Source organism: Cupressus sempervirens, chromosome 2 (genome assembly GCF_028749045.1).
Source record: "Cupressus sempervirens isolate cs-2001-9-10 chromosome 2, ASM2874904v1, whole genome shotgun sequence".
In the NCBI taxonomy this organism is placed as follows: domain Eukaryota; kingdom Viridiplantae; phylum Streptophyta; class Pinopsida; order Cupressales; family Cupressaceae; genus Cupressus; species Cupressus sempervirens.
Window position 1 is genome coordinate 499,237,671 of NC_143119.1, and position 18,835 is coordinate 499,256,505.

An 18,835-nucleotide genomic window follows, 5' to 3' on the forward strand; every position below is an offset into this window, starting at 1 on the left:
GAGAACAGGCGAAAGAGGATCCCTCTGATGAAGACCATGAGAAGGTTTGAAAAAATCAGAGCGAGGTCCATTAACTAAAACAACAAGTGAGGAAGTAGTTACCAACTAAGAAATTAGCTTACATGTTTTGTCATCAAACCCAAAAGCCTTAAGCACCATATCTAGGAAAGACTAGTCAACCCAGTCATAGGCTTTTGATAGGTCCAGTTTAAGTAACATCCCTTCCCTTTTTCCAGCTTCCATAGAGTGAATCACTTCATGCACCATCATTATCGAGTCTAAAATTTGTCTGCTCGAGAAAAAACTAATTTGCTGCTAAGATATTGTCAAAGGGAGGAGCTTGAGCAACTTGGAAGTAAGAACCTTCGAAATGATCTTGTAAAAAGAATTGCATAGGCTAATTGGTCTAAACTTGTCCAAGGAATTGGATCCAGGAACTTTAGGAATGAGAACTAAAAAAGTAGAGTTAATCTCCTTTAGAATGCTTATGGCCCCAAAGAATTCCTGAATAGCCTTCACCACATCCTTCATCAAAGCTGGCCAAAACAATTAGAAAAAGAAAGTAGGTAAACCATTAGGGCCAGGAGATTTATCAACCAGTAGAGAGAAAAGAGCTTCTCTAACTTCTGAATAAGAGGGAATGGCTCGAAGTAGTTTATTATGGTGAGGATGGATGATCTGAGGGATGCAGGAAACAATGTCATCCTGATCCACTTTAGATAGCATAGGATCCCAAGACAACAGGGAGGAGAAGAAAGAAATAGCTTCAACTGAGATTTCATCATCCTTGGTCAACATACCCTATCCTCTCTTTAAACCTGTGATTTTGTTATTAGCTCAATGTTTTAGAGTAGTAAGATGAAAAAACTTCATATTCTGGTCTCCCTCTTTGAGCCAATTAATCCTTGATCTTTGTCTCCAGAACTTCTCCTCTTTACTGATAATATTGTGTAATTCTGAAAGGATAGACAGCTCAGCCTCCCTGTTTAACTCATCATACCCATCCTCCTGAATAGAGGCTTGGATAGAAGAAATATTGTCAAATAGGACTTCCTTCTGAAAGAATATGTGGCCAAAATCAAACTTGTTCCAAGCTTTAACCATTCTTTTAACGTTGCTAAGTTTTCTAACAACCCTGTACATAGCTATGCCTTCCACATCAATACTCCACCAGAGCTTTATCTTGTCTAAAAGATCAGGGTGGGAGGTCCATATTTTTTCAAAATGTAAAGGGGGAGGTCTTTTGGGGCCTATAGGAACAACCAAAAGGGAAATAGGGGAGTGGTCAGAACCCACTCTAGGCAAAAGAGGTAATTTGCAAGAGGAAGACTACAGCCAGTCAGGAGTGATAAGAGCTCTGTCCAGTCTGACCTAAATATAGTCCTGACCAATGCATTTATTTGACCAAGTAAAGGCACCTCCCATGAGGTCCATATCTAGAAAAGCCAGACCATTAATGAAGTTTGATAGGTCATGTTTACTTTCCCAATCTAGAGGCAAACCTCCCTTCTTCTCCTCATCCAACAGAGGTGTGTTAAAGTCACCCATAATAATTCCTTTCTTTAAATTGCTACTCTAAACTAGACTTCAAGCTCTAATCTAGTAATTCTTTCTTTCTCTCTTATTGTTGGGAGCATATAAATTTAGCAAGAACCAGCAATCATTGGAAGGGATATGAAAAACTTTACACAAAAGAATATTACCTTCATTATAAGCAGATTATATTCTAAAATTTTTGGTTTTAAAAAGGGTTAGTAGACCCCTAGAGGCACCATCAGAGTCCGAAGCCTCCCCACTGATCAAGTTGCTAAACTTAATATTCCCTAAAAAGTCCTTTTTCATCTTAGTTTCCTAGAACATCGAGATGTCTGGTCTCTCATTTCTAATCAAGTTCCTGATAATTTCTTGTTTATGGGCTCCATTAAGGCCCCCAATATTCCATGATATGATCTTCATATTTAATTCTTGGAACACTCCAGAAGAGTTCTCTGGCACCCATTCACCAAGCTTCTTCTGATCTCCTCCTCTCTAGCTTCCTTCTCTAATTTTCTGCCTCTTTTGGCCACTGAGCCCACATCCAGTTTGTAGTAGCTCCTAGTCTCCACCGGAGAGGCCATAGAAGGTTCTCTAACATTTTTCTTCTTGGGCTTTGGGGAAAGAATAATTTCACTCTCCATGCCAAAATTCAATGACCTAGAATTCTTGAGAGAAAACTTTGGGTTGATTGGAAGATCCTCCCACTAGTCCAGATCCTTCACCAAAAAATCCATCTTTCCTATACTGGTCCCTCTAGCTTTAGAGGAAACAAGATTTTCCTCTAGGTCTTGATAGATGATAATACCCCTATTAACTCTATCCTTCTCCTCCTTAATGGAAGCCAGGTCAAGCCCTCCCACAGAAAGTGGAGAACTTAACATCACAGCCTCCTGAACAACCTGATGTGGGGCATCCTTGCCTTCTACATCTCCTAAAATCACTTGAGGATCCAACCTTTCCTCAACTAGAGCACCCTCAGTTAGTTGAGGTTGGACATTAATCATTTGTCACTCCCTAATGACTAGAGAGAAATTTGGGGTTGTCTTCAACAACACATCCTGAGGAACAGTCTTTCCATCTGTGCCCAAAGGCAAAGTGGAATCAGAAGGTTTCATTTGATTTACCTTCTTTGAAGCTTCTGCAACCTTCTCATTCACTGAAAGAGGACCCTTCTGGCCCTGGTTGGTGGTCTTTTTTTTCCATACTTTCTTGACCCTGAAGAGAGAAGCAGTAGAAAGATTCTTCTTCTGAACTGATTTTTCTTTCAGGCATTGAAAAGCCTTATGGCCTATCTTAAAACAATGATAACATCCAAAAGGGACACTCTCATAATCCAACTGCTGAATATGAGTGCCAAGTTTTGATTGAAAGCACACCACTTCAGGCATATCAACCCCTTCCCTAACACCTATATAGATCCTTGCATAGGTCAGCCTACTCTTAGAAGTAGTAGTTGGGTCTATGGAGAGAAGCTCTCCAAAAGAATCAGCCACACCCATAAAAACATCCTCATTCCAGAATTCCAAGGGCAGCTCAGGAAGTCTAACCCATAATAGAGCTTGCTGAAAGAAAGATTTATTCAAATCCAATTTTGAAGACCATTTTTGCAGCACCAGGGTTGCCCTTCCAATGATATAGGGTCCTTTGTTATGATAGACCATTTACTTAACTTTTTTATGATGTTAAGTATGCTGAAATTTTCAAATAAATTTGAGGTAAGAATTAATGATAATTTTCTTAAAAAGTTAAAATGATTGATTGAAATGAAGAAAAATAAGTTGTAATCATGAAAGAAGTACAAAAATGACTAGGATAATTGTAACAGTCAGTAGAGAATATTATGCAAAACTCACTTGAATAGAGACGTTACCAAAAAATATTGTAAACTATTTTGCCATGTATGTTACAAAGATATAACAACTAGTGAATGATGTAACTAAAATAAATACTACAACTGGCAATGGAGATGTTACATTCTATGCAAAAGGGAGAATAATGGAGACTCACAACAACCAATTCAAATCCGCTATAAGGAACTACCTTGTGCTCAGCAATTCAATGGCCAAAAAAGTGTCAAACATGCGCTAGAAGAAGCCAAAATAGTTTTTAAGTAACTATCAAATTTTTTCCTACTTTAAACCTTTTGAATTAGAAGATAATGAAGAAGAACCTAAAGAGACAACAATAGAGATTTGAAAATCCATCCAAATTTCAGATGGGTATACAAATTTTTAAGATTATTACAATGGTTGTTTTTAGATGGGCATTTCAATAGTCATTCTCATACTTAAAAAATTAAAATAGAAGGCACTGAAGGACAAAATGAAATTTTAATTAATATAAAATGGTGCTACAAAAGAATGGCAGAACCATGTATAAAAGCACAAGCATGTAGGCATTTCATTCAAGAAAACATGTGAAAACATGAAGAACCAAAAGCACAGGTCGCAACCCCAAAATCCCTTCATTTTATTTCCAATTCATTTGCAAAATTATTGATGGAAAAATTAGAATCTACTTTATGCATCAAGCTCCTATTGTATCCAAGTTAAAACCTCAAGAAAGTCGATTCAATCTACTTCAAAAATGGGAATGTCACAAATGAGCTCCTGTTCATATATTAAGCAGGAAGGAAAATCACGCAAGGTGAGGAGGTAGCTCACAAAAAAATGAAAGACAATAGGAAGAACAAAAAAACATAAGAGGAGAGTGCGACAGAAGGTAGAAACAACTCATGCAGTGAGCAGAAACCAGCAAGGAAGAGTTGGCCTGCAAGCTAGCAAGACAAATTTATGGCAGAGGTAGGTAGTGTCGCTATGGCTATGGGTGCTGGATATTATAGTGGATGCATATATGGTGCCCAATGCAGTGGTCCATGGGCAAGTGGAGGTGTAGGACTCTGCGTTAATGCATGTGTATGTGAAGATGGTTGGGAGAGACTTTGGGGGAATAGAGAGCCAAAGGCACAGAGAGTCGAAGGATGGAAAAAACTAGTGAGTGTGACAGCAAGCAGAGCCTAAGGGCCAAACATGCAGAGAAACCAACACAGAGGCCTTCAAAACAAAATAAAAATAGTATGACTAAAAAAAATTCTTTGGTAGTAATCTTCCTGCCTATGCCAAAATGGGATATTTGGAAGGGGGAAATCCTGCATCAAAACACAACAATGTGGTTAACATAAATCAGCAAGAACATTATAAAGACCAAGCAAAACAAAATGGCCTCAAGTCCTGCTAATGGATACACACCAAAGGATACCAAAAAGGTTGAACTCCAAAAAAAAAATACAGACTACAAAATAAAACTTAAATCAAATACACAAAAGAAATTAAATGAAATAAAAACACGGAATTAATAAAAAATGCAAATAAAGAAGGGCTAAGATTAAAATGCCGAATATTAGAGACAGATCAGACATTGGTAAACAAGGAAACTTCTAAAAAAATAGAAAGCTAAGAGTAAAAGGTAAGATCATATTAGAAATAGTTCAGACTTACTAAAAAAATATAATATTAAGATTTAAATAATTAAAAAGAGACAATAAAATATATTATACACACACACATATATATGAATAGGTTTTGTTAATTGAAGTTAATAAGAATGGAATAATAAATAAGTTTTGAAAATAATAGAAATTCAAGAATTTCTTTAAAAAATAGATATAAAATATTTTGAAAAATATAGATGAGAGATTTTTTATTTTTTATTTTAGAGAATAGCATTAAATCTAATTGACTATAATGTAAGTCATATTGTTTAAGTGTTCCCTGTAATAAAATGTTAGGAAATCATAATATAATTTTTTTATTTAAAATATTTAATTACACACACACACACACACACACACACACACACACAATTTAAACTCAAATTGAAAAAAAATGCTATTTGGAACAAGAGCAAAAAATAAAATTAATTTTTTAATAAAGATACCTACGTCAAAATAAGGTGAGCTCCATCCTTCATCACACACTCAAAACAAGGATTAGTTTGCTTTGATACCATGTTAGAAATAATAAAATTGAAATGAACTAAAAATAAAGAATTATAATTTAATCCAAGCGAGTTTGTGATGAACATAATTACCATACTTTATAAGAGCTTTCCAAGATCAATACAAAGTAGGAGACAAAGTTTTTGAAAGGGGAAAGCAAAGAAAACCCCTTGTGAATTATATGAATGAGGCAAATGCCTAAGAATAAAGAAAGAGAGAGGAGACAATGTGGAGCCATAGGGCTCATTACATGAACTACATTGTGATTGTGTGTTGTAGAGAATAAGAGAGAAGCATCTCTTATAAAGAGATGAGAAGAGGAGTTATTTGTAACTCCCATGTGAATGATTGCCACATTCATAAGTGTGTGCATAACAAGTGTCATAATTCTCTTAAAGAGGAATAAACTATTTTCCTTAATATAGGAATTACAAAAAAGACTTGTCCTCACATGTGGACTAGAGGACAAACAACATAAGGGATACCTTGGTTTATCCCTTTTAATAAATACAACCAAGGAAAGATTAAAAATTCTAACATAGAGAATGGACGAAATGCATAAGGGGATGGTTTTCCATAGATTTTACTCAACTTTGTTTACCATGGAAAGGTTTGAACAACCAGATCAAAATAGATGCAGAGCCAAAGTTAAAAAAGATGATTATAGAGTACAATGCTACTAATGAGGTAGCCTTCTTACAAACAGATTTCAGCTCCTACAAGGTAATGGCTTTTGATACAACTTCGATCAAAATATCAGATGATCAAGATATGGACTCCACAATTTCAACCCCGAAAGATGAGGTTGTAACACAATTCATAGACCACATGATGGCTAATTTACAATGTCTAGGGGTAGAAGCTGACCCCAATATCCTCCTTCTAGGATTTTGTCAGTTGCATAAAGTTAGCCATTTAGAGTTTGAATGTTCATCATGTCAAGAAGCAGTTGCTAAGGTATTAACACAAATGATGGGAGTAGAGAAAGGCAATGATCCAAAAGATGAACCCACAAAAAACCAAAGTTCCACAACCATGTTTGACTATGTTGAAGAGATTGAAGAGCAAATTGAAGATCTAAATGCATCATATAGTGATACTTCTTCAGATGGTGAAGGTTTGTCTTCTCCTCCACCTAGAATGATCAAAGTACAAAGAAGAAGACAATACATAAAAGGCCAGGGATGGACTTTAGTAGTCATCCATCCTAAACCTAAAGTGGATGAAATCAAAGAATTGATAGGCAAAATTCAGGAGAAACAAGAAAAACATACACTCCTAGTTTTGAGGAATGACAATGGAAAATCAATGAGCCCACCCCGCAAAAGACTACAATGGGTACCCAAGAGATAATCCTTCCAAGATCAGGTAAAGGAAAAGCTAAGGAAAAATAAGCATAAGGTTAGAAAACCCAAGGAAAACCCAATTTGGACACTTCACTTCGACGGCTCCAAATGCAAATTAGGAGCCGGTGCAAGTATTGAGTTGATTAGTCTAAAAGGTAAGTCCTTCTATGCAACATATCGATTGTAGTTTAGATGTACTAACAATGTTACAAAATACGAAGCGTTGATTCAAGGACTTCTTTTTGCACTCGAGAAAGGAGTTACAACTCTTGTAGTCGAAGGAGATTCTCAATTGGTTATTCGACAAGTGAAATCATTATATTCTTGTAATGATAAGAGGTTGCTTGCTTATAGAAAAAGGGTATGGGATTTACTGGATGATTTTGAGGCTTTGAACATAAAGTCTATTCCAAGAAGGAAAAACATGGTAGCAGATGCCCTCACTATTTTAGCAAGTGCATTACAACTAGTTAAAAGAACAAAGTTGAAATGCTTTTTAGTTGAATTGGTTGTTGCTCCATCTATTCCCAAAAATATCACAAACTTTCAAGTTTTTTAGGATGATCAACATATACTTGAATTTATTATGTGTAGTAGGCACTTTAAGGGACAAGAAATTGATGACACTCTAGATAACACACCTGAGGACAATGAAACTCAAGATGAAGATGGAATCTTGAATTTGAAAACTAATACTATTCCTAGGGGAATGATCGAGTTGCAGCGCATTTTTGATCATGATGAATCAATGTTTAATAAAAGGATCGTTGAAGAGAAATGGACTGAGGAATGTGATTCATACAATTTAGGTATGAATGATGATCCTAAAATGGTAAGGATTGGGAAAGCATGCAATCCATAAGAAAGGGAAGACATGCTCAAATTTCTTACAGAGTATAAGGATGTCATTGCTTGGAGCTATGAAGAACTGAAGACACATGACCCTCAGATTATTATGCATGATATTCCACTCAAACCCAATGCTAAACCTTTTTGACAAAGGCAAAGACCTATCAATCCTATCCTCAAACCTTTGATAATGAAGCAAGTCAAGAAGTTTTTGGATGCTAAGATTACTTTCCTTGTGTCCTACTCTATGTGGGTGGCTAATTTAGTTCTAGTACGAAAGAAGAACGGGGAGATTTGACTTTGCATAGATTTTCGTAACTTGAACCTAGCATTTGGAAAGGACAACTACCCATTACCCTTACTAGATGAGGTCTTACAAATTGTGAATGGTTTGAAGATGATGTCTTTCTTGGATGGATATTTAGGATATAATCAGGTAATGGTAGAAGAAGAAGATAGGCTAAAGATGGCCTTTAAAAACCAGATGTGGAACCTTTGCCTACAGGAGAATGTCGGATTGATTAATGTAGGGGTGACATTTCAGCAAGCCATGGATGAAGCTTTTAAGGGATTGATAAATAAGTGTATAGTTATCTACATGGATGAGTTAATTATCTTTTCAAAGGATTGAGGTACTCACATTGCTGATCTAAGATATGTATTCAATAGATGTCACAAATATGACATATCTCTCCATCCCAAGAAATGTTCGTTTGGGGTCACTAAGGGAAAACTCCTAGGTCATGTCATTTCTGAAGCTGGCATCTCCTTTGATCCTGATAGAGTTGAAGCCATTTTGAAGTTATCACGTCCCCACAGTCAAAACAAACTCAAGTCTTTTTCTGGAAAGATAAATTTTGTGCAAAAATTCATAAGCAGATTTGCCAAGATAGTGCATCCCCTTAATGATTTACTCAAAAAGGGGGCTAAAATAGAATGGCTTCCAGAGGTAAAGAAATCATTTGAGGATATCAAAGTAGCCATTTCCAAGGCTCCAGTACTGGTAAGTCTTGATTACAAGCTTCCCTTTAAGATATATTCCTTTGCTTCAAAATATTTGTGCACTGGGATCCTAACCCAAAAGAAGGAAAAGGAAGATGAAAGGCCTATTGCTTTCATGAGCTGCCCCTTGAGAAATGTTGAGTTGAATTATTCCAACCTTGATAAACAATCTTTTTCTTTGATTAAAGCAGTAAAGAAGTTCTGCCATTACATATTAAGAAGCAAGGTGTATGCTATTGTTCCTGATCCAACAGTAAAGACATTATTGATGCAAAATGAACTTGGTGAAAGACGAGGTAAATAGATGGCGATATTGGAAGAATTTGATCTAGAGATCCAACCCATGAGGTTAGTCAGCGGTCAAGTATTATCAAGAATAATAGTTGATAACCAAATTGGAGATGAAAATAAATTTAAGTTTGACATTGAAATAAATGACAATGACTGGAAGAAAATGATAGTATCTCAAGTTGATATTGGTCAAGGTGTAGTGACAGATGTCTAGTAGAAGGATATCGTTGATTTTCTTCTATAGAATCAATGCCCAGCTAGATGAATAGTTCACAACACAAAGAACTTAAAATGAAGTGCAAATCCTATGTGCTACATGATAACAAGTTGTACAAAAGGAACTATAAAGGAATCTACCTAAAATGCTTAGGACGTGAGGAAGCAAAGAAAGTTTTGGAATAGTTTCATGATAAGTATGGTACAAGGCATGGTTCGACAAAAGAAACTACTCACCTAATTTTAAGATCGGGTTATTTTTGGCCCATGATATTAAAAGATACTTTTGAGCATGTACATTCTTGTCATATTTGTCAAACTAGTGCTAGCAGAGAAAGGCACCCAACAATATCGTTACAACCAGTGTATGAGGCCCATCCTTTCACAAAGTGGGGGCTGGATTTCATTGGTTCAGTCAATCCACCATCATCAACTAGACACACTTTTATTTCATAGCTACTGATTATTGTACACGATGGCCTGAAGTAGAAACTTTCAAAAATTGCACTGCTAAGGTGGTAACAGACTTCTTGGAGGAACACATTGTTACTAGATTCGGAATGCCATTCACCTTGGTATGCGATAACAAATCAGCTTTTACATCAGTATTCTTGACTCAATGGGCATTTGAAGATCATGTTATTATCAAGTTCTCTTTGAATTATTACCCGCAAGGAAATGGGGTAGCTAAATCTACAAACAAGAACTTGATCACAGTAATAAGACAATTATTGAAGGAAAATCCTAAAGATTGGCATACACAACTCAAATATGCTCTATGAATAGATCGATTGAGAGTCAATAACGCTTTGGGGGCTTCTCCATATTTTCTTGTTTATGGACAAGAGCCAGTATTCCCACTTAATCTCAAAATTCCTATTCTAAATTTCATGAGCAGGTATGCTGAAGATGCTGACAAAGTACAAATTAGATTAATGAATCTTGTAGAGATGGACAAGAAACAGATAACTACATTAGAGCACATGACTAAACATCAAGCTGTAATGAAGAGGTGGTTCAACAAGAGGGCCACGATAAAATCCTTTAGAATTTCCAACCTTGTTCTACTTTGGGATAAGGCAAAGGAAAAGCCAGGTAGCCACACTAAGTTTCACGCTTGTAAAATTGGTCCTTATTAGATTATGGAGATTCTCAGAGAAAATACTTTTAGGTATAGTTCCGTACAGGGGGAATTAGTTATGTTGTGAGTCAATGGGAAATTTTTGAAACACTATTTTGAAGCCTAGAAGGACCCAATATATATATATATATATATATATATATATATATATATATATATATATATATATATAATTAGATTTCATTTCTGCAAGTGTGTTTATTTTTTGTAAGTGTATTTGTTTTTTAGTTCTATATTTTCTTTCAGTCGCATGTTTGTTTTAAAAGTTGCGTCACTTTAGGGGGTAGGTGCACTCAAGATTTTATCTCAACATATTTTACTAACTACTCATTTGGTTCCAATTTCGAGAAGAGGTATTTCTTTGTTAGAACATTTTGGTGATCATGCATCTTATACCAATTGAGGAATAGATGTTACTTGTAGTAATAGGGGGAATTTCAGTCTTGAATTCAAGATTCTAGACCAAAAAATTCTCAACACTTTGCAAATTTAAAGGTCGATTGTTTCAAGTGTTGTCAAATTAAGGTTGAAGATAGCAAGGGATGATCCAAACCCCAATTGGTTCAAATGAAAAGGTCTTCCTGAAGGGACTGCTAAGATCATTGTTTTGAATGAGAGTTTCCAAAAATTCTAAGAGGAATGCAAGGGATGTTAATAAAAGATTGAATCCAAGAAACGACATCGATGTCCTGGCTACACAGTCTAAGTGTAGTCAGGATACAAAAGAAAAAATATTAAAACAAAGAGAGAGAGAGAGAGAGAGAGAGAGAGAGAGAGAGAGAGAGAGAGAGAGAGAGAGAGAGAGAGAGAGAGAGAGAGAGAGAGAGAGAGAGAGAGAATGTTGTTAAGACTGAAGGATTCTAAAAGATCTAAAAGGGGTAATATGATAAATAGAAACAAAACAAGCTATCTAGTACCAAAACATTGCTTCATCAAAAAAATAAAATGGAGACATTATGAGCTACATAGAGCAATTATTCAAAGGATTACCAAGAAATTTAAAAGAAAAGTGACAACTCGCTAAGAGCCCTCAAACTGATTCTCTCATATAGTCAGGCAAAGGATCGATAAACAACCTTCATGCAGATTCCTAATGGATGAGCCAAATGGGTTGGAAGATTATTTTTGAGTTGTTGAAAGATTTTGATAGACCACATCTTGAGATGTTGAAGGAAATGAATACACATAGCACACACTAAGCTTGGAGGTTTTGGATCCTAAAGTTTTGACTATGAAGTCATTTGAAATATGCTTGGAATGTCTGGAATTTAGTTGTTGTTTAACACTTGTTGGAGAAATGTTTTCTGATGAAGAAATGCCTTTGTCATTTCTTTCTTTTTTTCGAGGCTATTTGTTGTGGTTCCACAATGCACGCTCCATTTCCTTTTAAAAATGGGGACCCCCTACTTTAAATTTTGGCTTTTTGGACTCCTAGTCTAGGATCCGAGCCATTTGGAGGACTCTCCTAGTCCCCTAGTTTGCATTTGAGCCTTGATAAAAGAGCTAGTCTACTCAAAAATTAGATATTTTAATCCTAGAGGCCTTTTTAGCAAGAAAAAGGTGCACCAGCGCACCTAAATAGGTGGGTTGATGTGGCAAAATATGCAAAAGAAATTTTTGAGAAGGTCACACTACCGCATAAGGGAAACTACAGAGCTGTGAGCCTCTGCTTTAGACTGGAGGATGGGGGAGGCTATAAAAACCTATCCCCTCCTCATTCTTACCACTGCTCTCTTTGTCTGCACCGCATTCCCAGAGTTCTTGACTACATCTACACTGATAGATAGGTCTGCTCCCTCCTTATTCTGCTCACTTTGCAAAATGTAAAACACACAAAGTAGATTGGTGTGCTAGTGCGCACCAATATTCAAAATTTTAAAAATGCCAAAAATTGCTAAACAAAAAATCAAACTTTAAAAAAGCAACTAGGTACACATAAGTGCATTTGATTTGGTGTGCTAGTGCACACCCAAAGGCATTAAAACATAAAACAAAAAAAAGCACTTTAAAAAAAACTAGGTGCACATTGGTGCACCTAACTTGGTGCGCCAGTGTGCACCCAAGAACTTCAAAAACCCTAAAAAACAAATAAAAGGAGTTTTATGCATAGTAGCACACTACGTAGGGTGCACTGCTACACATTTTTAAAAAACAAAGAGAAAAAATAATAATAAGAAAATTGCAAATGGGTTGCACATTAGGCACACCTATTAGGTGTGCCAATCTTGCATATTAAGGGTTTTAAATAAGGTTTTTGAGTTGTTTTTGAGCAACTAATGTCTAGGTTTTTGTGCAAAGATAGTTTTTTGGGCATTGTTGATTTATTTTTCTCTAACTTTGGACTAATGGACATCTTTTTGTGCAAATAAAATGAAATCTTCATCAGCTTCCTTGGGTGAGAAAATGACACTTAAACTTGTCTTCAAGTTCCAAGGAGTTCTAACAAAATCAAGGTTTCAAGATGACTACTCGGAGATCAAAGATACAGAGTTGGGGCATACTGATTTAGGAGAATTCCTTAAGATTTGTAACAAACCTACTAAGAGATCACAAATGGTCTCATCACTCATCCGATCTGGGCTAGTCAATGCAGCTTCACACTCGGTGTTGGTGTAACCTTTGAAGCTTGTTATGACACTTGCAGGACACCTAGTCTCTCAGGAAAGGGTGGTGAAGAGTGTAATAGGGGAAATCATCCTTGATCTCGCCCAAAGAATATTGAGAAAATATTTCATCTCTCAAGGGTAGATTAGTTCATCAGGCTTACATATGAATAAGCAGAAAGGTGGTATTGAGAAAACATTGAGCAAACCTCAAAGATAATTCAATCGTCCTACCTCATCAAGAAGAATCCTTTGGGGAAGAAGATGGGAAAAGTTGATATGACTAGGGGATACATGATTGAGGATATTGGTTACTCCATCATTCTTTTGAGTAGAGTCATGGGTTTACTCGCAGTAGGGCATTTGAATATTTTCATGGTACATTTCATTGAAATAATCAAGAAAGTAGAAATGCCACTAGATTGGGCTTCTGATCTTAGTGAGAATTTGTGTGAACAATTGGTGGTGATAAAGAACAAAAGGAAGTTCTATATGACATCATATTTGGTCTATCCATTGGCTGAAAGAGCGATAGATTGTCCAAGGTTGTATAGAAAGGGTAGCATGCAAGATCCTAATGCCTGGCCTTACATTGTGTACCCATAGTTGGTGAAGAAGAAGCTCTCAGAACAAAGAAAAGAGTACAAAATTGTAAATGATGCATTTATATTTGCTATAATTAGATTATAGAAGGTGATTATGCAAAGAGGTTATTAGATGATGCAACACTTAGAGCATATTACATTCAATTCAAAACATTCACATATTTGAGGGTAGCAGGTACCACTGTAAACCCTAAGAAGCTCCTGAGGTACCCTTGTGATGGATTGGTTCTCTTAGAGATCTCTTGAAAAATCTTGTCTACCTATGACAGAGTGAGAAGGAAACATAAAAAATGTTAGACTTAATCGTTGGTTATAGGACCATTTTGGGTAGATCGAAGCCAAGACATCCTCTCTTTTGAGTGTGAATGAGATCAATATCCCTTGGAGGAATACGATTCTCCATGGCCATGTTTTGACAACATAGGGAGAGTACAATATTTAGTAGGTAAAACATTCACCCATGAAGAAGCCATCAAGGATCACTGGATGAATGCTACAAATGACTACGATATCCAAATAATGGATTCTTGTAGGATGACTTTGTACTTGGCAGAGAAGGCCTTGAACATAAAAATTCCCTTGAATGTATTGCAACAAGATTCTGACAAGTTGTTGGATCCTCTATTCAAAAGGGATAGAATAGGCGATAGGCCTATTATGAATGTAGAAGTTGATAGGGAGGAAAATGAAGATATTAACCACAACATGAGGCACATCAATAAAATGACATTAGAATGGATCAAAAAACCATTTGATCTTGATCCAATTCCAGAAATAGTAATCTTTCATGCACAAGCCCACCCAACTAAAAGTAGAGGGAAGAAAGTCACCATCCCTACCTTTGCAGCTCAATCTCTAGTGAGGCTAGAAAAAGTACACCAACTCGATAGGCTGGTGGGTTATTATCGAGCTTAGAAAGGTGGAGGCTGAGGGAAGAGGAAAAGAAGTTTCCCTCAAAAAGTTGAACCAGAAGAGGGTGAAATCCTGGCACCTCCACAACAAGGAGAAGTAAATGTACAAGGGCCAGAGTATACTAGGGTGTCACAAGTTCAGGATGATCTGTAGCTACCACCAGCTGCTACACCCAACCAAATAGAGATAGAAGTCAATATTCAAGAGGTTTCCCCTCCTTGACAAACAGAAGAAGCATTGCCTTCTGTGCCTAAAAAGGGAAGAAAGATCAAGACTCTGGTCAAGAAAAGGCAAAGGGTGATCTAGAAAGTAGTCCCTATCCCATCAATTCCAGAACCTATTCCTCAGAAAGATGAGGAAGAAGATGATGAGGGTGATGTATCTTTGAATAGAAGAACCTAACTAGCAAGAGCCATGAAACAGGAAAGGAGAAGAAGTTCTACTACTACACCACCACCAATCCTAGAAGAACCTCTGTAAACAACCACATCAGAGGATGAAATGTAGTAATGGATTGATGAGTAGGATGTAGAGGCCACTGATGTCTTTAAGATGTCAGATTTTGATTTCATTCCTGTAGGAACTGAATTAGTTGGGGACAAGATCTGGGATACACCAACTAATGAACCTCAATAGGAGGATTGGTGTAAGAATTTTCCTAAGGGAAAAATTCACCCAAGAACTAAGAACTCAAACACAAGCACAACTGTGACCTTACTAGAGGATTGTAGTGGGTGGTCTAAATGTGGAGAAGCGTTGGCTACCGGCTGGGCTAGGGTTTTTCCCCTAGCCTGTTCTTGGTGTTTGATCTTTACTATTTTTCTGTTCTATTTGGATTGCTAGCTACTGGACATAATTTGCATCGGTGTTTTTGGAAATCTTCTGCAGTCAATTTTGGATTGGGGTTTTATTGTTTGCATGGCAGGGCCTGGGATTTCTTCTTCGTTGGTGAGAACAGATGGTTCTTCTCCAACTATGCATGCAATGCGATCTGAATCATTTTATTCAGGGGAGAGCTCTAAGCTGAAAAAAGTTAATGGTTTTTTTTGCGTAGCCATGATCGCCCTGTTCTGGTTATTCCTCCAATGGCTGTAATGGAGGACATTGATTATTGGACCAAGCATGCTTTGATATGCAAATTTCTTGGAATTCAGATTTCCCTATCTGCTCTTGAGGCATGGATCCGCTGCTCATGGCAGGTGGAAGGCGATATGGAGATTATGTTGGCGAGGAATAGTTATTTTTTTATTGTATTCTCTTGCATGTCTGATCGGGATCGTGTTTTTGAAGGAGGCCCTTATTTCTACAATCATGTGGGGTTATTTGTCAAACCTTGGCATTCAGGTTTTAATTCTGCTGAGGATCTCCCTTCAACAGTGCCAGTTTGGGTTCGCTTGCCTCATCTTCCCTTGGAATTTTGGCATGAAGACATCCTTCGACAAATTACTCCTTTGTTGGGGAAGCCGACTGCGATCGCACATCAATCCCTCGATAAAAAGGTTATTTCTTATGCTAGAATTTGTGTTGAAATTAATTTGAATAACCCATTACCAGATTCTTTGGAAATTTGTATGGGGGATTTTTCTTGGGTGCAGTAGTTAGATTATGAATCTCTCCCTTTCCATTGTCAGATTTTTCATGAGTATGGTCATTTACTACGTTAGTGCCCCCGTAACTCAAGTTTCAAAGGAGTGGATGGTTCTACAGCTGGCAATACTGGTGGTTTGGCAGATACTACATGGAAAGGACAATCTCAAATGGCTAATACTACCAAGGGGATGAATCTGCAAGATGCTACAGGTAAGGGTAAGGCTCAAATGCAGGATAAGGATGGATTTACCCCTGTTCACCCTCGTGCTAAGGGCCGTGGTCAAAAGAGGCCTTTGAAAGAAAGATTATCTGATTCAGGTTTTAACCGCTTTGAGGTGCTGGATAGTATGGTTCTAGAGGAGGGTATTCCTCTTCCTATCTCTTCTGATCCAGTTTGCCCAGATGAGAGATCTGTTCCTAATGATGCTTGTGGGGCATCCCAAGTTGTATTCTATCAGAACTGTGAGGTCCCTATAGCTCCTGTGACAGAGGCTCTCGTGACTCCTGCAGTGTTGGAGGATAATGATGTTGTTTTAGCTGACTTGGTTAAGGATGTGCTACCATCAGGTAAGGGCAAGGGTTCTCCTTTCCCCTTGGGGTTGATGTCTCGACCCTTTAAGTGGGCTTCTTCTACTCCTCCTCTAAGGAGTGGGCACAAAACAGACCAAGAGAAGATTAAACTCATAGGAGATATATTGATTGAGTCTGGTTCAGTGAAACCTTTGGATTCTCATTTTCCCAATTCTACCCAATGATGATTATTCTCTCATGGACTGTAAGGGGGTTGAATAGCATCCCTAGACAAAAGGCTATTCATAACTTGGTGGTTGATCATAGCCCTGATGTTTTTTGTATCCAAGAGACTAAGCTCTCTGTGGAGTCTATGGTCCAACATGCCTCTAGTATTTGGTCTCATGGCCAATGCAAGTGTGTTGGGGCAACAGGCAGTGCGGGTGGTTTAGCTATATTTTGGGATCCTAAAAAAATTTCTCCTCTTGGCTGGATGTCTTCTCACTCAGCTCTCTCTATGGTAGCTTCTGCTCTAGACTCAGGAGAGGTGATCATGGTTACTAATGTGTATGCACCTATTGATCTTGTGGGAAAGGAGGAACTTTGGGAACATATTCAATATGTTAGAAATTGTCATCCTTATCATACTTGGGTGTTAGCAAGGGACTTCAATTCAGTTTTAAGTCTGGAGGAGAAGCATGGTGGTTTGGCTAGATTGGGGCCTTCTTCTGCTCTTCTTCGGCAACATATATCTCTTTTTCATCTCTCTGATGTTAAGCCTTCTAATGGTCTCTATACCTGGAATAATCGCAGGATTGGTGTTGCTACTATCTCAGAACATCTGGATAGATTTCTTGTTTCTTGCTTCTGGGTTAGTGGCACCCTTACTATCTCTTCAAAAATCCTTGATTGGAGGGGTTTAGATCATTGGCCAATCAAATTTTCCGCTATAGGGGCTTATGTTCCGAAGCATCCTCCTTTTAAGTTCCAGTTGATGTGGCTTCAGGACTCCTCTCTTCATGATTGTGTTTTTTGTTGGTGGAAAGATGGTGCTCCTATATATGGTACTGCAATGTTCTCATTTTCTAAAAGACTTCAATATGTTAAAAGGCAGCTCAAGATATGGAATAGGGAATGCTTTGGGAACCTTCACTTTATGAAGAGGCTTGCTCAAGAAGATCTTGATGTCATCACAAGGGAGATTAGAGATCGAGGTTTCTCAGAGGATCTTGGCAAGGCTGAATCCCTTGCTTCTAGAGCTCTAGAAGAATGGGAACTTCAAGAGGAAATTTTTTGGAAGCAAAAGGCTAGAGTTGATTGGCTCCAGGAAGGTGATCGTAACACTGCCTTTTTCCATAAAATAGTGCAATCTCGCCGGAATCAGAGCACTATCTCTTCTTTGGTTAATTCTTAAGGTATCCAACTGAATTCCTTGCCAGCTTTGTTCCAGGAGGCTATTTGGTACTTCTCTACCCTCTTCTTTGAGGACTCTCCTCCTGCTGATAATGAAGAAAATCTTATTTTGTCCTGTATTCCTTCCCTTATCACTCAGGAAATGAATGATTATCTCATGCGTCCTATTTCTTTGGAAGAGCTAGAGGAGGTGGTCTTTGGCATGCCTAAGGGGAAGGCTCCTGGTCCTGACGGATTTCCAGTTGAATTCTTTCAGGAATTTTGGGACATCATTAATCATGATTTGTTGGAGGTGGTTAAAGAATCCTATGCTAGCAAGCAGATGCTTCAAGCTTTGAACTCTACATTCTTGACTCTTATTCCTAAGAGAGAGAGGGTGCTAATCAATTGGAGTTTTTTAGACCAATTGCCTTATGTAATGTGGTTTACAAAGTTATTACTAAGTTGATTGCTGAGAGATTGAAAAGGTGGCTTCCCATTATTATCTCAGAAGAACAAGGTGGTTTTGTTGCTGGCAGACACATTTTGGATGGGGTGATTATTGCTACTGAGGCTATTCACTCTATGGCTACTTCAAGGGAGAGAGCCATGTTTGTTAAGCTGGGTATGGCTAAGGCCTATGATAGAGTTAAATGGAGCTTCCTAAGGAGTATTCTTCTTTCTTTTGGATTTAGCTTTGACTGGGTGAGTTGGATTATGAGTTGTGTTACTTCTGTCTCTTTTTCTGTTCTTATTAATGGTCAACCTTCTCAACTATTTGGTGCTTCTATAGGCCTCCGCTAGGGTGACCCTCTCTCCCCATATCTATTCATCATCATCGCTGA